At 49.0% G+C, this 17676-nt stretch overlaps 2 long non-coding RNA genes across 2 annotated transcripts in view; one reads left to right on the top strand and one right to left on the bottom strand.

Annotated features, from left to right (window-relative positions):
• Positions 1–3876: 3876 nt before the first annotated feature.
• Positions 3877–15887, top strand: LOC308186469. Its single transcript, XR_013944070.1, has 2 exons — positions 3877–4279; positions 15439–15887. It is a non-coding gene; the product is annotated as an uncharacterized lncRNA (long non-coding RNA).
• Positions 14276–17676, bottom strand: part of LOC308186467 — a 76014-nt gene continuing 72613 nt past the window's right edge. The window contains exon 2 of the long non-coding RNA XR_013944068.1: positions 14276–15811. This is a non-coding gene — a long non-coding RNA (uncharacterized lncRNA). The remainder of the gene's footprint in view (positions 15812–17676) is intronic.

Here is a 17676-nt window from a genome sequence, read left to right as displayed (position 1 = left end):
ATGTAGGGGCGACATAAGAAAGTTACAGGGTTGGCTGTAATCTGCTGGGTCGAAACCAGCTATCTTTTTGGTTAGACTAACTTTCTGTTATTCTGCTCATTCTAGGCCCCCTTGAATTCACTCGTAGGCCAGTCCGAGTGTTAGGAGAAGGAGGATCACTACAGTTCAGGTGAGGGTCATTAGGGGGGATTGGAGTTGGACGGCTCATGGCAGGGGGAGTAGGAGGGCGATTTCTAGGTCGAATAGGAGGAACAGGATGGCTACTGAGGAAGAATCGGACTGAGAATGGTAATCGAGCAGATCCAAGTGGGTCGAATCCACATTCGTACGGTGAGAGTTTCTCTGAGTCGGGGTTTATTTGGGCGAGTCAGAAGTTTAATGCGGTTAGGGCGGCGCTTAGGATTGATGATAGGGCGAATATGAACATGAGTGCGTTCATTGCTCTCCTCTGGGTTTATACCAGATTCTAGAGATTGGAAGTCAATTGTAATTAATATACTAGAAGAGCAAGATCCTCATCAATAGATGGTTATGTAGAGGAATAGTCAGATGACGTCTACGAAGTGTCAGTATCAGGCTGCTGCCTCGAATCCGAAGTGGTGGTCTGATGTAAAGTGGAACTTGATCAGTCGGAAGAGGCAGACGGTCAGGAAGGAGGATCCGATGATTACGTGGAGTCCGTGGAATCCAGTGGCAACGAAGAAGGTAGATCCGTAGACGCTATCGGCGATTGAGAATGGGGCTTCGTGGTATTCTATTGCTTGTAGGGCTGTGAAGTAGAATCCCAGGAGGATCGTTAGGGTTAGGGCGTGGATGGCGTGTTTTCGGTTTCCTTCTGTGATGCTGTGATGGGCTCACGTTACGGTAACGCCTGAGGCTAGTAGGATGGCTGTGTTTAGTAGGGGGACTTCTATCGGGTTGAGTGGTTTAATTCCTGTTGGGGGTCATTGGCCTCCTAGTTCTGGGGTTGGGGCCAGGCTCGAGTGGAAGAACGCTCAGAAGAACCCTAAGAAGAAGAATGCTTCGGATGTGATGAAAAGGATTATGCCGTATCGTAGGCCTTTTTGGACTGTGGGAGTGTGATGGCCTTGGAAGGTGCTTTCTCGTACAATGTCTCGTCATCATTGGAGTATTACTAGGAGTATTGAGATGAGGCCTAGGGTTAGTAGTACGGATGAGTTGTAGTGGAATCACATGATTAATCCTGAGGTTGTGAGTAGGGCGGCGGCTGCCCCGAAGATTGGTCAAGGGCTTGGGTCAACTATGTGGTATGAGTGTGCTTGGTGTGCCATTAGATGTTTTCTTGTAAGTATAGGCTTAGAAGGAGCACGAAGACGTAGGCCTGGATTATGGCTACTGCTACTTCTAGGATGGTTAGGAGTAGTAGGATGATTATTGTTAGGATGGATACTGCAGGAAGGGTGGGTATTAATGCAATGGAGGCTGTAGAGATGAGTTGGATGAGTAAGTGTCCTGCTGTAAGGTTGGCTGTAAGGCGGACTCCGAGGGCTAGGGGGCGGATTAGTAGGCTGGTTGTTTCGATCAGGATTAGTGCGGGGATTAGGGGTGTAGGGGTACCTTCGGGTAATAGGTGGGCTAAAGAGGCTGATGGTTGGTTTCGTAGGCCTGTTAGTAGTGTGGCGAGCCATAGTGGGAAGGCTAGGGCTATGTTCATAGATAGTTGGGTGGTTGGGGTGAATGTATATGGAAGGAGGCCTAGAAGGTTGATTGTAAGAAGTATGATTATTAGGGATGTAAATATTATGGCTCATTTGTGGCCATTTTTGTTGAGTGGGACTATTAGTTGTTTTGTGATTAGGTGAAGGAGTCATGTTTGGATAGTAGAAAGGCGGTTGTTGATTCATCGGTTGTTTGGGGACGGGAATAGTAGGGCTGGGAAGAGTAGGGATAGTAGGATTAAGGGGATGCCGAATAGATTGGGGCTGGAAAATTGGTCAAAGAAGCTTAGGTTCATGGTCAGGATCATGGTGTGGGTTTGGTAGTGAGGGAGGTCTTATTTGATGGGGGGTTGGTTGTGGTGAAGGCTAGTAGTTTTGGTTGGATGAGGAGTGCTAGGGTTAATCAGGTTATAATTATGATTGAAAATCATGGTGCGGGGTTAAGCTGTGGCATATCATTAAGGAGGGGGAAGTCCCTCTTTGGCTAGCTTAAAAGGCTAGTGCTGTTGCATAGCTTCTTAATGATTAGGATGATGATAGAAGGGACGATCAGGCCTCGAAATGTGGGAGTGGGGTTGATTCTACTACAATGGGTATGTAGCTGTGATTAGCCCCGCAAATTTCTGAGCATTGTCCGTAAAAAATCCCAGGCCGGGTGGTAATGAATGAAGTTTGGTTTAGTCGGCCTGGGATTGCGTCTGTTTTAACTCCGAGCGTTGGGACTGCTCAGGAGTGGAGTACGTCTCCTGCAGTAATGATCACGCGGATGGGGGATTCTATTGGGATAACTACGCGGTGGTCAACTTCTAGCAGTCGGAAGTGGCCGTTGGGTAAGTCTGGGGTGGGCACTATGTAGGAGTCGAATGATAGGTCTTTGAAGTCTGTGTATTCGTAGCTTCAGTATCATTGGTGGCCGATGGCTTTTAGGGTGAGGTCTGGTTCATCGATTTTGTCCATTATGTAGAGGATTTGTAGGGATGGGAGGGCAAGGAGTACCAGGACGATAGCAGGTAGGATTGTCCAGATCAGCTCTACTTCTTGGGCGTCTACAGCATTGGACGAGAGTTTTTCTGTTAGTATGTGGGCTAAAAGGTAGAGAACTAGGCTGCAGATAGCTAGGGCAACGATTAGGGCGTGGTCGTGGAATTCAACGAGTTCTTCTATGATGGGTGATGAGGCGTCTTGGAATCCTAGTTGGGAGTGGTTGGCCACATGAGATGTACAGGATTTTTACCTGTGATTTAGTCTTGACAAGGCTATGTAATTGGTTTACTAACGTCTCATAAGAAAGAAGCATGAGCGGTTAATGCAGTTGGCTTGAAACCAGCATGTGAGGGTTCGATTCCTTCCTTTCTTGTACTTGGACGAAGGCCGGTTCCTCGAAAGTATGGTATGGGGGAGGGCAGCCGTGGATTCATTCAACGTTTGTGGTAGTTAGTTCTGGTTGTAGGACTTTTCGTTTGGCCGGAAAGGCTTCTCAGATGATGAATATTAGTATGATTACGGCTACTATTGAGATTAGGGAGCCGATGGAGGAAATGGTGTTTCATAGTGTGTAGGCGTCGGGATAGTCCGAGTATCGTCGGGGTCTTCCTGCTAGGCCTAGGAAGTGCTGGGGGAAGAACGTTAGGTTTACTCCTGTAAATATTACCCCGAAGTGGGCTTTTGCTCATGTTTGGTGTAGGGTAAACCCAGTGAGTAGTGGGAATCAGTGAGTAAATCCTGCTAGAATGGCAAAGACGGCGCCTATGGATAGGACGTAGTGGAAGTGGGCAACTACGTAGTACGTGTCGTGCAGGGCGATGTCTAGGGAAGAGTTTGCAAGAACGATTCCTGTTAATCCTCCGATGGTAAATAGGAAGATAAATCCTAGAGCTCATAGTATTGGGGGGGTCTCATTTGATTGTTCCTCCGTGCAGGGTGGCTAGTCAGCTAAATACTTTGATTCCGGTAGGGATGGCAATGATTATAGTGGCTGATGTAAAGTAGGCTCGGGTATCAACGTCTATTCCTACTGTAAACATGTGGTGAGCTCAGACGATGAATCCTAGGAAGCCGATGGATAGTATGGCTCAGACTATTCCCATGTAGCCAAAGGGCTCCTTTTTGCCTGAGTAGTACGTGACTACGTGTGAGATGATTCCAAACCCCGGTAGGATCAGAATATAGACTTCTGGGTGTCCGAAGAATCAGAATAGGTGTTGGTACAGGATTGGGTCTCCTCCTCCAGCGGGGTCGAAGAATGTGGTGTTTAGGTTTCGATCAGTTAGTAATATTGTAATACCGGCGGCGAGTACGGGGAGTGATAGAAGGAGTAGGATGGCGGTAATTAGTACGGATCAGACAAATAGTGGGGTTTGGTATTGTGAGAGTGCGGGGGGTTTTATGTTGATGGCTGTGGTGATAAAGTTGATGGCCCCAAGGATGGAGGAGATACCGGCTAAGTGGAGTGAGAAGATAGCCAGGTCTACTGAAGCTCCGGCGTGGGCAAGGTTACCTGCTAGGGGAGGGTAGACAGTTCAGCCTGTGCCGGCGCCAGCTTCTACAGTGGATGAGACTAGTAGTAGGAGGAATGATGGGGGGAGGAGTCAAAAGCTTATGTTGTTTATTCGCGGGAATGCTATGTCGGGGGCACCGATTATGAGGGGGACTACTCAGTTGCCGAATCCTCCGATCATGAGCGGATGCAGTGCAGTGAGTCCAGAGAGTGCACTGGCACCACTGGGCATGCAGTGCAGTGAGTCCAGAGAGTGCACTGGCACCACTGGGGATGCACTTCAGTGACTCCAGAGAGTGCACTGGCACCACTGGGGATGCAGTGCAGTGAGTCCAAAGACTTCACTGGCAAAACTGGGGATGCAGTGCAGTGAGTCCAGAGAGTGCACTGGCACCACTGGGGATGCAGTGCAGTGAGTCCAGAGATTGCACTGGCACCACCGGGGCTGCAGTGCAGTGAGTCCAGAGAGTGCACTGGCACCACTGGTGATGCAGTACAGTGAGTCCAGAGAGTGCACTGGCACCACTGGGGATGCACTGCAGTGAGTCCAGAGAGTGCACTGGCACCACTGGGGATGCACTACAGTGAGTCCAGAGATTGCACTGGCACCACTGGGGATGCAGTGCACTGAGTCCAGAGAGTGCACTGGCACCACTGGGGATGCAGTGCATTGAGTCCAGAGAGTGCACTGACACGACTGGGGATGCAGTGCAGTGAGTCCAGAGAGTGCACTGGCACCACTGGGGATGCAGTGCAGTGAGTCCAGAGAGTGCTCTGGCACCACTGGGGATGCAGTGCAGTGAGTCCAGACAGTGCACTGGCACCACTGGGGATGCACTGCAGTGAGTCCAGGGAGTGCACTGGCACCACTGGGGCTTCAGTGCAGTGAGACCAGAGAGTGCACTGGCACCACTGGGGATACACTGCAGTGAGTCCAGAGAGTGCACTGGCACCACTGGGGATGCACTGCAGTTAGTCCAGAGAGTGCACTGTCACCACTGGGGATGCAGTACAGTGAGTCCAGAGAGTGCACTGGCACCACTGGGGATGCAGTACAGTGAGTTCACAGAGTGCACTGGCACCACTGGACATGCAGTGCAGTGAGTCCAGAGAGTGCACTGGCACCACTGGGGATGCACTTCAGTGACTCCAGAGAGTGCACTGGCACCACTGGGGATGCAGTGCAGTGAGTCCAAAGACTTCACTGGCACCACTGGGGATGCAGTGCAGTGAGTCCAGAGAGTGCACTGGCACCACTGGGGATGCAGTGAAGTGAGTGCAGAGAGTGCACTGGCACCACTGGGGATGCACTGCAGTGAGTCCAGAGAGTGCACTGGCACCACTGGGGATGCACTACAGTGAGTACAGAGAGTGCACTGGCACCACTGGGGATGCAGTGCAGTGAGTCCAGAGAGTGCACTGGCACCATTGGGGATGCAGTGCAGTGAGTCCAGTGAGTGTACTGGCACCACTGGGGATGCACTTCAGTGAGCCCAGAGAGTGCACTGGCACCACTGAGAATGCACTTCAGTGAGTCCAGAGAGTGCACTGGCACCACTGGGGATGCACTGCAGTGAGTCCAGAGAGTGCACTAGCACCACTGGGGATGCAGTGCAGTGAATCCTGTGAGTACACTGGCACCACTGGGGATGCAGTGCAGTGAGTCCAGAGAGTGCACTGGCACCACTGGAGATGCAGTACAGTGAGTCCAGTGAATGCACTGGAACCACTGGGGATGCAGTGCAGTGAGTCCAGAGAGTGCACTGGCACCACTGGTGATGCAGTACAGTGAGTCCAGAGAGTGCACTGGTACCACTGGGCCTGCAGTGCAGTGAGTCCAGAGAGTGCACTGGCACCACTGGGGATGCAGTGCAGTGAGTCCAGAGAGTGCACTGGCACCACCGATGATGCAGTACAGTGAGTCCAGTGAGTGCACTGGCACCACTGGGGATGTAGTGCAGTGACTCGAGAGAGTGCACTGGCACCACTGGGGATGCAGTGCAGTGAGTGCAGAGAGTGCAATGGCACCACTGGTGATGCACTTCAGTGAGTCCAGAGAGTGCACTGGCACCTCTGGGGATGCAGTGCAGTCAGTCCAGAGATTGCACTGGCACCACTGGGGATGCAGTGCTGTGACTCCAGAGAGCGCACTGGCACCACTGTGGATGCAGTGCAGTGAGTGCAGAGAGTGCACTGGCACCACTGGGCATGCACTTCAGTGAGTCCAGAGAGTGCACTGGCACCACTGGGGATGCAGTGCAGTCAGTCCAGAGAGTGCACTGGCACCACTGGGGATGCACTGCAGTGAGTCCAGAGAGTGCACTGGCACCTTGGGGATGCAGTGCAGTGAGTCCAGAGAGTGCACTGGCACCACTGGGGATGCAGTGCAGTGAGTCCAGAGAGTGCACTGGCACCACTGGGGATGCACTGCAGTGAGTCCAGAGAGTGCACTGGCACCACTGGGGATGCAGTGCAGTGAGTCCAGAGAGCGCACTGGCACCACTGGGGATGCAGTGCAGTGAGTGCAGAGAGTGCACTGGCACCACTGGGGATGGGTTTCAAGCCAACTGCATTAACCGCTCATGCTTCTTTCTTATGAGATGTTAGTAAACCAATTACATAGCCTTGTCAAGACTAAATCACAGGTCAAAATCCTGTACATCTCATGTGGCCAACCACTCCCAACTAGGATTCCAAGAACCAGGAGGTTCGGTGAAAATAGGGCTAGTGCTATTAGAGGGGTGATTATTAGGGTAAGCCCTAAGCTGTCTTTAATGGGAAAGTATGGGTGGAATGGGATTTTGTCGCAGTCTGATACGATTCCTAGTGGGTTATTTGAGCCTGATTCGTGTAGGAAGGTTAGGTGGACTAGGGTGATTCCTGCAATTAGGAAGGGCAGTAGGAAGTGGATGGCGAAGAATCGGGTTAAGGTTGGATTGTCTACTGAGAATCCTCCTCAGGCTCATTCTACTAGAGTTTGCCCAATGTACGGGATGGCTGAGAATAGGTTGGTGATTACGGTGGCCCCTCAGAATGACATTTGTCCTCATGGTAGGACATACCCTACGAAGGCAGTTGCTATTAGGGTGAGTAGGAGGATTACTCCTGTGTTTCAGGTTTCTTTGTATAGGTAGGAGCCGTAGTAGAGGCCTCGTCCGATGTGTAAGTAGATGCAGATAAAGAAGAGCGAAGCACCGTTGGCGTGGAGGTTGCGGATGAGCCATCCGTACTGGACGTCTCGGCATGTGTGAGCTACTGAGGAGAAGGCGAGTGAAGTGTCTGCGGTGTAGTGTATGGCTAGTAGCAGGCCTGTTAGGATTTGTGTGGCTAAGCAGATGGCTAGAAGGGAGCCGAAGTTTCATCAGGCAGAGATGTTGGAGGGGGCGGGTAGGTCGATTAGGGAGTTGTTGATTATTTTTAGTAGGGGATGGGATTTGCGGATGTTAGGGGCCATTAGTGAGTCTGTGTGTTATTAGGATTATTACCAGGATGGAGAGGGCGAAGGATCCTAGGTAGGCCTTAATTAGCCCTGTGTGTATTGAGGTTGCGGCTTTGCTTGCGGCTACTTGTAGTTCAGCAAGGCCCTCTGGCCCTATTTTTTTGAGTCAGGAGAGGTCGATCAAGTGTAGGGCAATGTTTTGTCCCTTTTCTAGTAGGTTTTTGGAGAAGAATCGGTGTACTAGGGGGTTGAAGTACCCTAATGCAGAGGAGAAGTTTATGAGGGGGTTTGGTTTGGGGTGAGTGAGGGTGTGTGTTATGTTCGATAGTTCTAGGGCTAGGATGATTCCTAGGATTGTTATGAGGATGGCAGCGGTTTTGGTGATAAGGGGTATGGTTATTGGGGGGGTTTTGGTTGGTGTGATGAAAGAGGTAATGATTATTCCTGCTGTAATGCTGCCTAGGGCGAGTCGGGTTAGGGGGGCGGTGATTAGTGGGTTGTTTTCGTTTATTGATACTATTGGGGGGATTCGGGTTTGTCCAGCTTGGACTAGGATGGTTATGCGGATGCTGTAGGTTGCGGTGAATGCTGTGGCTATAAGGGTTAGGAGTAGGGCTCAAGTATTTAGGTATGATGTGTTTAAGCTTTCGATGATGAGGTCTTTTGAGTAGAATCCGGCTAGGAATGGGGTTCCTATCAGCGCCAGGTTTCCGATGGTTAGGCAGGAAGTAGTGACTGGGAGTATTTTCTGTAGGCCTCCTATCTTTCGGATATCTTGTTCTCCGTTTAGGTTGTGGATGATAGACCCTGAGCATAGGAATAGTATGGCTTTAAAGAAGGCATGGGTTGAGATGTGTAGGAAGGCTAGTTGTGGGAGGTTTAGTCCGATAGTGACTATTATTAGTCCTAGTTGGCTGGATGTTGAGAAAGCAATGATTTTTTTGATGTCATTTTGGGTTAGGGCGCATGTGGCAGCGAATAGGGTTGATAGAGCACCTAGGCATAGGCAGGCAGTTAGGGCTGTCTGGTTGGTGGCTAGCAGGGGGTGCATGCGGATGAGCAGGAAGATTCCGGCTACTACTATGGTACTGGAGTGCAGTAGGGCTGATACTGGGGTGGGGCCTTCTATTGCTGCGGGCAGTCATGGGTGGAGTCCAAATTGGGCGGATTTTCCTGCGGCTGCGAGGATTAATCCTATGAGGGGGAGGATTGGGGTTTGGTGGGGGTGTACGGCTTGTTGGATCTCTCAGGTGTTGAATGTTGAAGCTAGTCATGCTATGCTCAGGGTCAGTCCGACGTCTCCGATTCGGTTGTAGATTACGGCTTGTAGGGCGGCGGTGTTGGCATCTGCTCGGCCTTGTCATCAGCCGATGAGAAGGAAGGACATGATTCGTACTCCTTCCCAGCCTACGAATAGGAGGAATATGTTGTTTGCGGTTGTTAGGAGGAGTATGGCGACTAGGAATGTCAGTAGGTAGGTGAAAAATTTTGTTACGTATGGCTCTGAGGCCATGTATCATATGGCGAATTGTAGGATTGATCATGTTACAAATAGGGCGATTGGAAGAAATGTTATTGAGTATTGGTCTATTTTTAGGCTCAGGGGGATTTTAAAGTTTATAATGAATTTTCACTCCCAGTGGCAGGTGACAGATTCTACTCCCGAGTAGATGAATGCGGTTGTAGGGGCTAGGCTAATTAGGAATGCGGTTTTAACAGCGCGGGTGGTGGCTTGTGGGGTGTTTTTAAAGTTTTTAAATAGAAATGGCAGGATGATTGGGGTTAGGAGGATTGTCAGCGTGAGTAGTGTGAGGGAGTTGATTAGTAGTGTGGGGTTCACTCCTTTTACTTGGATTTGCACCAAGATGGGTGGTTCCTAAGACCAGTGGATTGCTGTTATCCTTTAAAAGTAAGGGGGCTGAGGTTTTAGGCTCAGATGTAAGAGTTAGCAGCTCTTGTTGGTTAAACCCTCCCCTCGGCAGGTAAGAAGGTTTGAACTTCTATTCTTAGAATCACAGTCTAATGTTTGGTTTAAACTATACTTGCATGAGGGGATTCCGGAGATCAGTTCGGGTTTGAGGATTAGGAGGAATATTGGGATAATGTGGAGCGTTATGAGCAGGTGTTCTCGCGTGGTTGAGTTTTGCATAGATGTGATGTGGGAGGGGATTGAGCCTCGTTGGGTCATTAGTAGTATGAATAAGGTGTAGGAGGCGGTTAGTAGGGTTGCGATTCCTGTTAGGATGATCGTGAAGGCAGATCAGTTGAATAAGGTGATTATAATGGTTAGCTCTGCTATGAGGTTTGTTGTTGGGGGTAAGGCTATGTTTGTTAGATTGGCCAGCAATCATCAGGTAGCTATGAGTGGTAGGAGAGGTTGTAGGCCTCGTGTGAGTAGTAGAATTCGGCTGTGCATACGTTCATAGTTTGTGTTGGCTAGGCAGAATAGTATGGAGGAAGTTAGTCCATGGGAAATTATTAGGATCATTGCCCCTGAGAATGATCAGTGGGTTTGGATTATTCCTGCGGCGATAACTAGGCCTATGTGGCTAACGGATGAATAAGCGATTAGTGATTTTAGGTCTGTCTGTCGTAGGCAGATTGAGCTAGTCATTAGGGCGCCTCATAGGGCCAGGGTTAGGAAGGGGTAGTGCAGGAGGTTGGACAGTGGGCCCATAAATAGAGTGACTCGTATAATTCCGTATCCTCCTAGCTTTAGTAGTAGGGCGGCGAGGAGTATTGAGCCTGCGATGGGTGCTTCTACGTGGGCTTTTGGCAGTCAGAGGTGTAGGCCGTATAGTGGGGCTTTTACTATGAATGCTATGAGCAGTGCTAGACCTGATAGTATTCCTGTCCATGAGGTGGATAGGGTTGGGTGGGTTAGTTGTAGGGTTGGCAGGTGCAGGGTGCCAATTTTCACGTATAGGTGTATGATTGTGATTAGCAGGGGTAGAGAGCTTACTAGCGTGTAGAATAGCAGGTAGATGCCAGCGCTTAGGCGTTCTGGTTGGTTCCCCCATCGGGTGATTAAGATTAGGGTGGGAATGAGGGTTGCTTCAAATGAGATGTAAAATAGTGCTAGTTCTGTGGTGGAAAAGGCTAGTAGGATGAATGGCTGGACTGCGACTAAGGTTGAGATAAAGATTCGTTTGCGTTGTAGGGGTTCTTGTTGCAGGTGGTTTTGGCTTGCTATGATTATGAGTGGGAGTAGTCAGCAGGATAGTACTAGGAGGGGGGATGAGATTTGGTCAATTCCTGTTCAGTTGGATAAAAATTTGTAGGGGTAGTAGGTTGGGATTAATCACTGTAGGCTTAGGGCAGCGATTAGGAGGCTGTATAAGGTGGTGTTAGTCCATAGAAATTTTGGTGGAGACAGCAGGGCTGTTGGAAGAAGTATGATTGTGGGTAGGATGATTTTTAGCATTGCAGGAGGTTTAGGTTGTGTAGATGGTCGGAGCCATGTGTGCGGGTGGAGGCTACTAGGATGGCCAGGCCTGTGCCCGCCTCACACGCTGAGAAGGTTAGCATGAGAATTGGTACCATGGTGAATGAGGAGACTTGGTTTTCGATGGATCATATTGATAGGCCTACGAATATCGATAATATTATGCTTTCAAGGCATAGTAGGGCGGATACTAGGTGGGTTCGGTGGAAGGCTAGTCCTAGTCCGCTGAAAATGAAGGCTGAGTAGAAGCTTAAATGTAGGGGCGACATAAGAAAGTTACAGGGTTGGCTGTAATCTGCTGGGTCGAAACCAGCTATCTTTTTGGTTAGACTAACTTTCTGTTATTCTGCTCATTCTAGGCCCCCTTGAATTCACTCGTAGGCCAGTCCGAGTGTTAGGAGAAGGAGGATCACTACAGTTCAGGTGAGGGTCATTAGGGGGGATTGGAGTTGGACGGCTCATGGCAGGGGGAGTAGGAGGGCGATTTCTAGGTCGAATAGGAGGAACAGGATGGCTACTGAGGAAGAATCGGACTGAGAATGGTAATCGAGCAGATCCAAGTGGGTCGAATCCACATTCGTACGGTGAGAGTTTCTCTGAGTCGGGGTTTATTTGGGCGAGTCAGAAGTTTAATGCGGTTAGGGCGGCGCTTAGGATTGATGATAGGGCGAATATGAACATGAGTGCGTTCATTGCTCTCCTCTGGGTTTATACCAGATTCTAGAGATTGGAAGTCAATTGTAATTAATATACTAGAAGAGCAAGATCCTCATCAATAGATGGTTATGTAGAGGAATAGTCAGATGACGTCTACGAAGTGTCAGTATCAGGCTGCTGCCTCGAATCCGAAGTGGTGGTCTGATGTAAAGTGGAACTTGATCAGTCGGAAGAGGCAGACGGTCAGGAAGGAGGATCCGATGATTACGTGGAGTCCGTGGAATCCAGTGGCAACGAAGAAGGTAGATCCGTAGACGCTATCGGCGATTGAGAATGGGGCTTCGTGGTATTCTATTGCTTGTAGGGCTGTGAAGTAGAATCCCAGGAGGATCGTTAGGGTTAGGGCGTGGATGGCGTGTTTTCGGTTTCCTTCTGTGATGCTGTGATGGGCTCACGTTACGGTAACGCCTGAGGCTAGTAGGATGGCTGTGTTTAGTAGGGGGACTTCTATCGGGTTGAGTGGTTTAATTCCTGTTGGGGGTCATTGGCCTCCTAGTTCTGGGGTTGGGGCCAGGCTCGAGTGGAAGAACGCTCAGAAGAACCCTAAGAAGAAGAATGCTTCGGATGTGATGAAAAGGATTATGCCGTATCGTAGGCCTTTTTGGACTGTGGGAGTGTGATGGCCTTGGAAGGTGCTTTCTCGTACAATGTCTCGTCATCATTGGAGTATTACTAGGAGTATTGAGATGAGGCCTAGGGTTAGTAGTACGGATGAGTTGTAGTGGAATCACATGATTAATCCTGAGGTTGTGAGTAGGGCGGCGGCTGCCCCGAAGATTGGTCAAGGGCTTGGGTCAACTATGTGGTATGAGTGTGCTTGGTGTGCCATTAGATGTTTTCTTGTAAGTATAGGCTTAGAAGGAGCACGAAGACGTAGGCCTGGATTATGGCTACTGCTACTTCTAGGATGGTTAGGAGTAGTAGGATGATTATTGTTAGGATGGATACTGCAGGAAGGGTGGGTATTAATGCAATGGAGGCTGTAGAGATGAGTTGGATGAGTAAGTGTCCTGCTGTAAGGTTGGCTGTAAGGCGGACTCCGAGGGCTAGGGGGCGGATTAGTAGGCTGGTTGTTTCGATCAGGATTAGTGCGGGGATTAGGGGTGTAGGGGTACCTTCGGGTAATAGGTGGGCTAAAGAGGCTGATGGTTGGTTTCGTAGGCCTGTTAGTAGTGTGGCGAGCCATAGTGGGAAGGCTAGGGCTATGTTCATAGATAGTTGGGTGGTTGGGGTGAATGTATATGGAAGGAGGCCTAGAAGGTTGATTGTAAGAAGTATGATTATTAGGGATGTAAATATTATGGCTCATTTGTGGCCATTTTTGTTGAGTGGGACTATTAGTTGTTTTGTGATTAGGTGAAGGAGTCATGTTTGGATAGTAGAAAGGCGGTTGTTGATTCATCGGTTGTTTGGGGACGGGAATAGTAGGGCTGGGAAGAGTAGGGATAGTAGGATTAAGGGGATGCCGAATAGATTGGGGCTGGAAAATTGGTCAAAGAAGCTTAGGTTCATGGTCAGGATCATGGTGTGGGTTTGGTAGTGAGGGAGGTCTTATTTGATGGGGGGTTGGTTGTGGTGAAGGCTAGTAGTTTTGGTTGGATGAGGAGTGCTAGGGTTAATCAGGTTATAATTATGATTGAAAATCATGGTGCGGGGTTAAGCTGTGGCATATCATTAAGGAGGGGGAAGTCCCTCTTTGGCTAGCTTAAAAGGCTAGTGCTGTTGCATAGCTTCTTAATGATTAGGATGATGATAGAAGGGACGATCAGGCCTCGAAATGTGGGAGTGGGGTTGATTCTACTACAATGGGTATGTAGCTGTGATTAGCCCCGCAAATTTCTGAGCATTGTCCGTAAAAAATCCCAGGCCGGGTGGTAATGAATGAAGTTTGGTTTAGTCGGCCTGGGATTGCGTCTGTTTTAACTCCGAGCGTTGGGACTGCTCAGGAGTGGAGTACGTCTCCTGCAGTAATGATTACGCGGATGGGGGATTCTATTGGGATAACTACGCGGTGGTCAACTTCTAGCAGTCGGAAGTGGCCGTTGGGTAAGTCTGGGGTGGGCACTATGTAGGAGTCGAAGGATAGGTCTTTGAAGTCTGTGTATTCGTAGCTTCAGTATCATTGGTGGCCGATGGCTTTTAGGGTGAGGTCTGGTTCATCGATTTCGTCCATTATGTAGAGGATTTGTAGGGATGGGAGGGCGAGGAGTACCAGGACGATAGCAGGTAGGATTGTCCAGATCAGCTCTACTTCTTGGGCGTCTACAGCATTGGACGAGAGTTTTTCTGTTAGTATGTGGGCTAAAAGGTAGAGAACTAGGCTGCAGATAGCTAGGGCAACGATTAGGGCGTGGTCGTGGAATTCAACGAGTTCTTCTATGATGGGTGATGAGGCGTCTTGGAATCCTAGTTGGGAGTGGTTGGCCACATGAGATGTACAGGATTTTTACCTGTGATTTAGTCTTGACAAGGCTATGTAATTGGTTTACTAACGTCTCATAAGAAAGAAGCATGAGCGGTTAATGCAGTTGGCTTGAAACCAGCATGTGAGGGTTCGATTCCTTCCTTTCTTGTACTTGGACGAAGGCCGGTTCCTCGAAAGTATGGTATGGGGGAGGGCAGCCGTGGATTCATTCAACGTTTGTGGTAGTTAGTTCTGGTTGTAGGACTTTTCGTTTGGCCGAAAAGGCTTCTCAGATGATGAATATTAGTATGATTACGGCTACTATTGAGATTAGGGAGCCGATGGAGGAAATGGTGTTTCATAGTGTGTAGGCGTCGGGATAGTCCGAGTATCGTCGGGGTCTTCCTGCTAGGCCTAGGAAGTGCTGGGGGAAGAACGTTAGGTTTACTCCTGTAAATATTACCCCGAAGTGGGCTTTTGCTCATGTTTGGTGTAGGGTAAACCCAGTGAGTAGTGGGAATCAGTGAGTAAATCCTGCTAGAATGGCAAAGACGGCGCCTATGGATAGGACGTAGTGGAAGTGGGCAACTACGTAGTACGTGTCGTGCAGGGCGATGTCTAGGGAAGAGTTTGCAAGAACGATTCCTGTTAATCCTCCGATGGTAAATAGGAAGATAAATCCTAGAGCTCATAGTATTGGGGGGGTCTCATTTGATTGTTCCTCCGTGCAGGGTGGCTAGTCAGCTAAATACTTTGATTCCGGTAGGGATGGCAATGATTATAGTGGCTGATGTAAAGTAGGCTCGGGTATCAACGTCTATTCCTACTGTAAACATGTGGTGAGCTCAGACGATGAATCCTAGGAAGCCGATGGATAGTATGGCTCAGACTATTCCCATGTAGCCAAAGGGCTCCTTTTTGCCTGAGTAGTACGTGACTACGTGTGAGATGATTCCGAACCCCGGTAGGATCAGAATATAGACTTCTGGGTGTCCGAAGAATCAGAATAGGTGTTGGTACAGGATTGGGTCTCCTCCTCCAGCGGGGTCGAAGAATGTGGTGTTTAGGTTTCGATCAGTTAGTAATATTGTAATACCGGCGGCGAGTACGGGGAGTGATAGAAGGAGTAGGATGGCGGTAATTAGTACGGATCAGACAAATAGTGGGGTTTGGTATTGTGAGAGTGCGGGGGGTTTTATGTTGATGGCTGTGGTGATAAAGTTGATGGCCCCAAGGATGGAGGAGATACCGGCTAAGTGGAGTGAGAAGATAGCCAGGTCTACTGAAGCTCCGGCGTGGGCAAGGTTACCTGCTAGGGGAGGGTAGACAGTTCAGCCTGTGCCGGCACCAGCTTCTACAGTGGATGAGGCTAGTAGGAGGAGGAATGATGGGGGGAGGAGTCAAAAGCTTATGTTGTTTATTCGCGGGAATGCTATGTCGGGGGCACCGATTATGAGGGGGACTAATCAGTTGCCGAATCCTCCGATCATGATGGGTATGACTATAAAGAAGATTATTACAAAGGCGTGAGCGGTAACGATTACGTTGTAAATTTGGTCGTCGCTTAGGAGAGTTCCTGGTTGTCCTAGTTCTGCGCGGATTAATAGGCTGAGTGCGGTGCCGACTATTCCTGCTCATGCCCCGAAGATGAGGTACAGGGTGCCAATATCCTTATGGTTAGTGGAAAATAGTCATCGGTTGATGAAGGTGACGGGTAAGATGGCTGAGTGTTGAAGCGTTAGGCTGTAGTCCTTTTTTACAGAGGTTTAATTCCTCTTCTTATCGGCTCTGTAGTGAAATTCATGTTGAGTTGCAAGCTCATCGATGCGCACTAGGGTGCGTCAGGGTCTTTGTAGGCAGAAGCCAATTGGTTTAGGCATTTAGCTGTTAACTAGAGTTTTGTGGGATCGAAGCCCATCTGTCTAGGGAGGCTTTAGCTTAATTAAAGCGTCTGACTTGCATTCAGAAGATACAGGTTAATATTCTGTAAGTCTTAATGTGCAGAAACTAAGAGGGTTTAACTCTTATTTAAGGCTTTGAAGGCCTTCGGTTTGGGGTGTTATCCTAAGTTTCTAGACAATGGCATGTATTATTGGGGACAGGGGAAGTAAGAGGATTGATAGTGAGGCAAGGACCGCAGTAGGTGTGCTTGGGGCTTTGCTAGTGTATCATTGTTTTATGTGGTTAGAGGAGTTGGGGGGAAGGGTAATTGTTGAGTGGTATGCGAGGCGTAGGTAGAAGAAGAGGCTGAGCAGTGATAGCATGGCAATTGCCATGGCTGCTGGTGTTATTTCCTGTTTAGTTAGTTCTTGGATGATAAGTCACTTTGGTATAAAGCCTGTTAATGGGGGGAGGCCTGCTAGGGATAAAAGTACTAGTATTAGGGTGGCGTTTAGCACTGGGGTTTTTGTTCATGAGGTTGTGATCATGGATAGGTTAAGGGCTTTGATTTTGTTAAGGGCTAGGAATACGGCTGATGTTATGATTGTGTATAGGTAGAAGGTAAGTAAGGCCAATTTGGGGCTGTAAACTAGGATGATGGCGATTCAGCCTAAGTGGGAGATGGACGAGAAGGCTAGGATTTTGCGTGTTTGTGTTTGGTTCAGTCCTATTCAGCCTCCTAGTGCTGTTGAGGCTAGGGCCATGGCGGTGAGTAGAGCTGGGTCGAGGGATTTGGATGTTAGTAGGAGCAGGGTTAGTGGGGGGAATTTTATGAGGGTCGAGAGTAGCAGGGCTGTTATTAGTGGCGATCCTTGTAGTACTTCTGGGAATCAGAAGTGAAATGGCACTAGGCCCAGTTTAATAGCGATTGCTGCTGTCAGTAGTAGACAGGAGGTTGGGTGGTTTATTTGTGTGATGTCTCATTGGCCGGTGACTCAGGCATTGGTTATGCTAGAGAATAGGACCAGGGCGGAAGCAGCTGCTTGGGTTAGGAAGTATTTCGTTGCGGCTTCTACTGCTCGTGGGTGGTGGGATTTGGCAATTAGGGGAATGATGGCTAGTGTGTTGATCTCCAGTCCTGTCCAGGCCAGAACTCAGTGGTTGCTGGAAATTGTGATTGTGGTGCCCAAGATGAGGCTGAAGGTTATGATTGGGGTCGCGTAAGGGTTCATTAGTAGAGGAGGGGGTTAAACCATCATTTTCGGGGTATGGGCCCGATAGCTTGATTAGCTGACTCTACTAGAAAATAATATAAGGGAAGTATGGAGAATTTTGATTTCTCTTGTGTGGGTTCAATTCCTACTTTTCTAAGGTCAACAGGAAATGAGAGGGCTGTTATACCTCTATGTTCACTTTATCATAGTGACCCTTTGTAGTTCAGGCACATTTCCTTATGTAAGGAGGTAGGCCTGCATAGCAGATAGGTATGCTGATGTGTCAGAGGCACAGAGCTAGTGTGAGGGGTAGGAAGTTTTTTCATAGTAGGTGCATTAGTTGGTCATATCGGAATCGTGGGTATGAAGCTCGGACCCATAAGAAACCAGAAGATAGTAG

Source organism: Anser brachyrhynchus (assembly GCF_964034855.1).
Source record: "Anser brachyrhynchus genome assembly, contig: SCAFFOLD_49, whole genome shotgun sequence".
Lineage (NCBI taxonomy): Eukaryota > Metazoa > Chordata > Aves > Anseriformes > Anatidae > Anser > Anser brachyrhynchus.
This window is presented reverse-complemented; position numbering and strand designations above follow the sequence as displayed.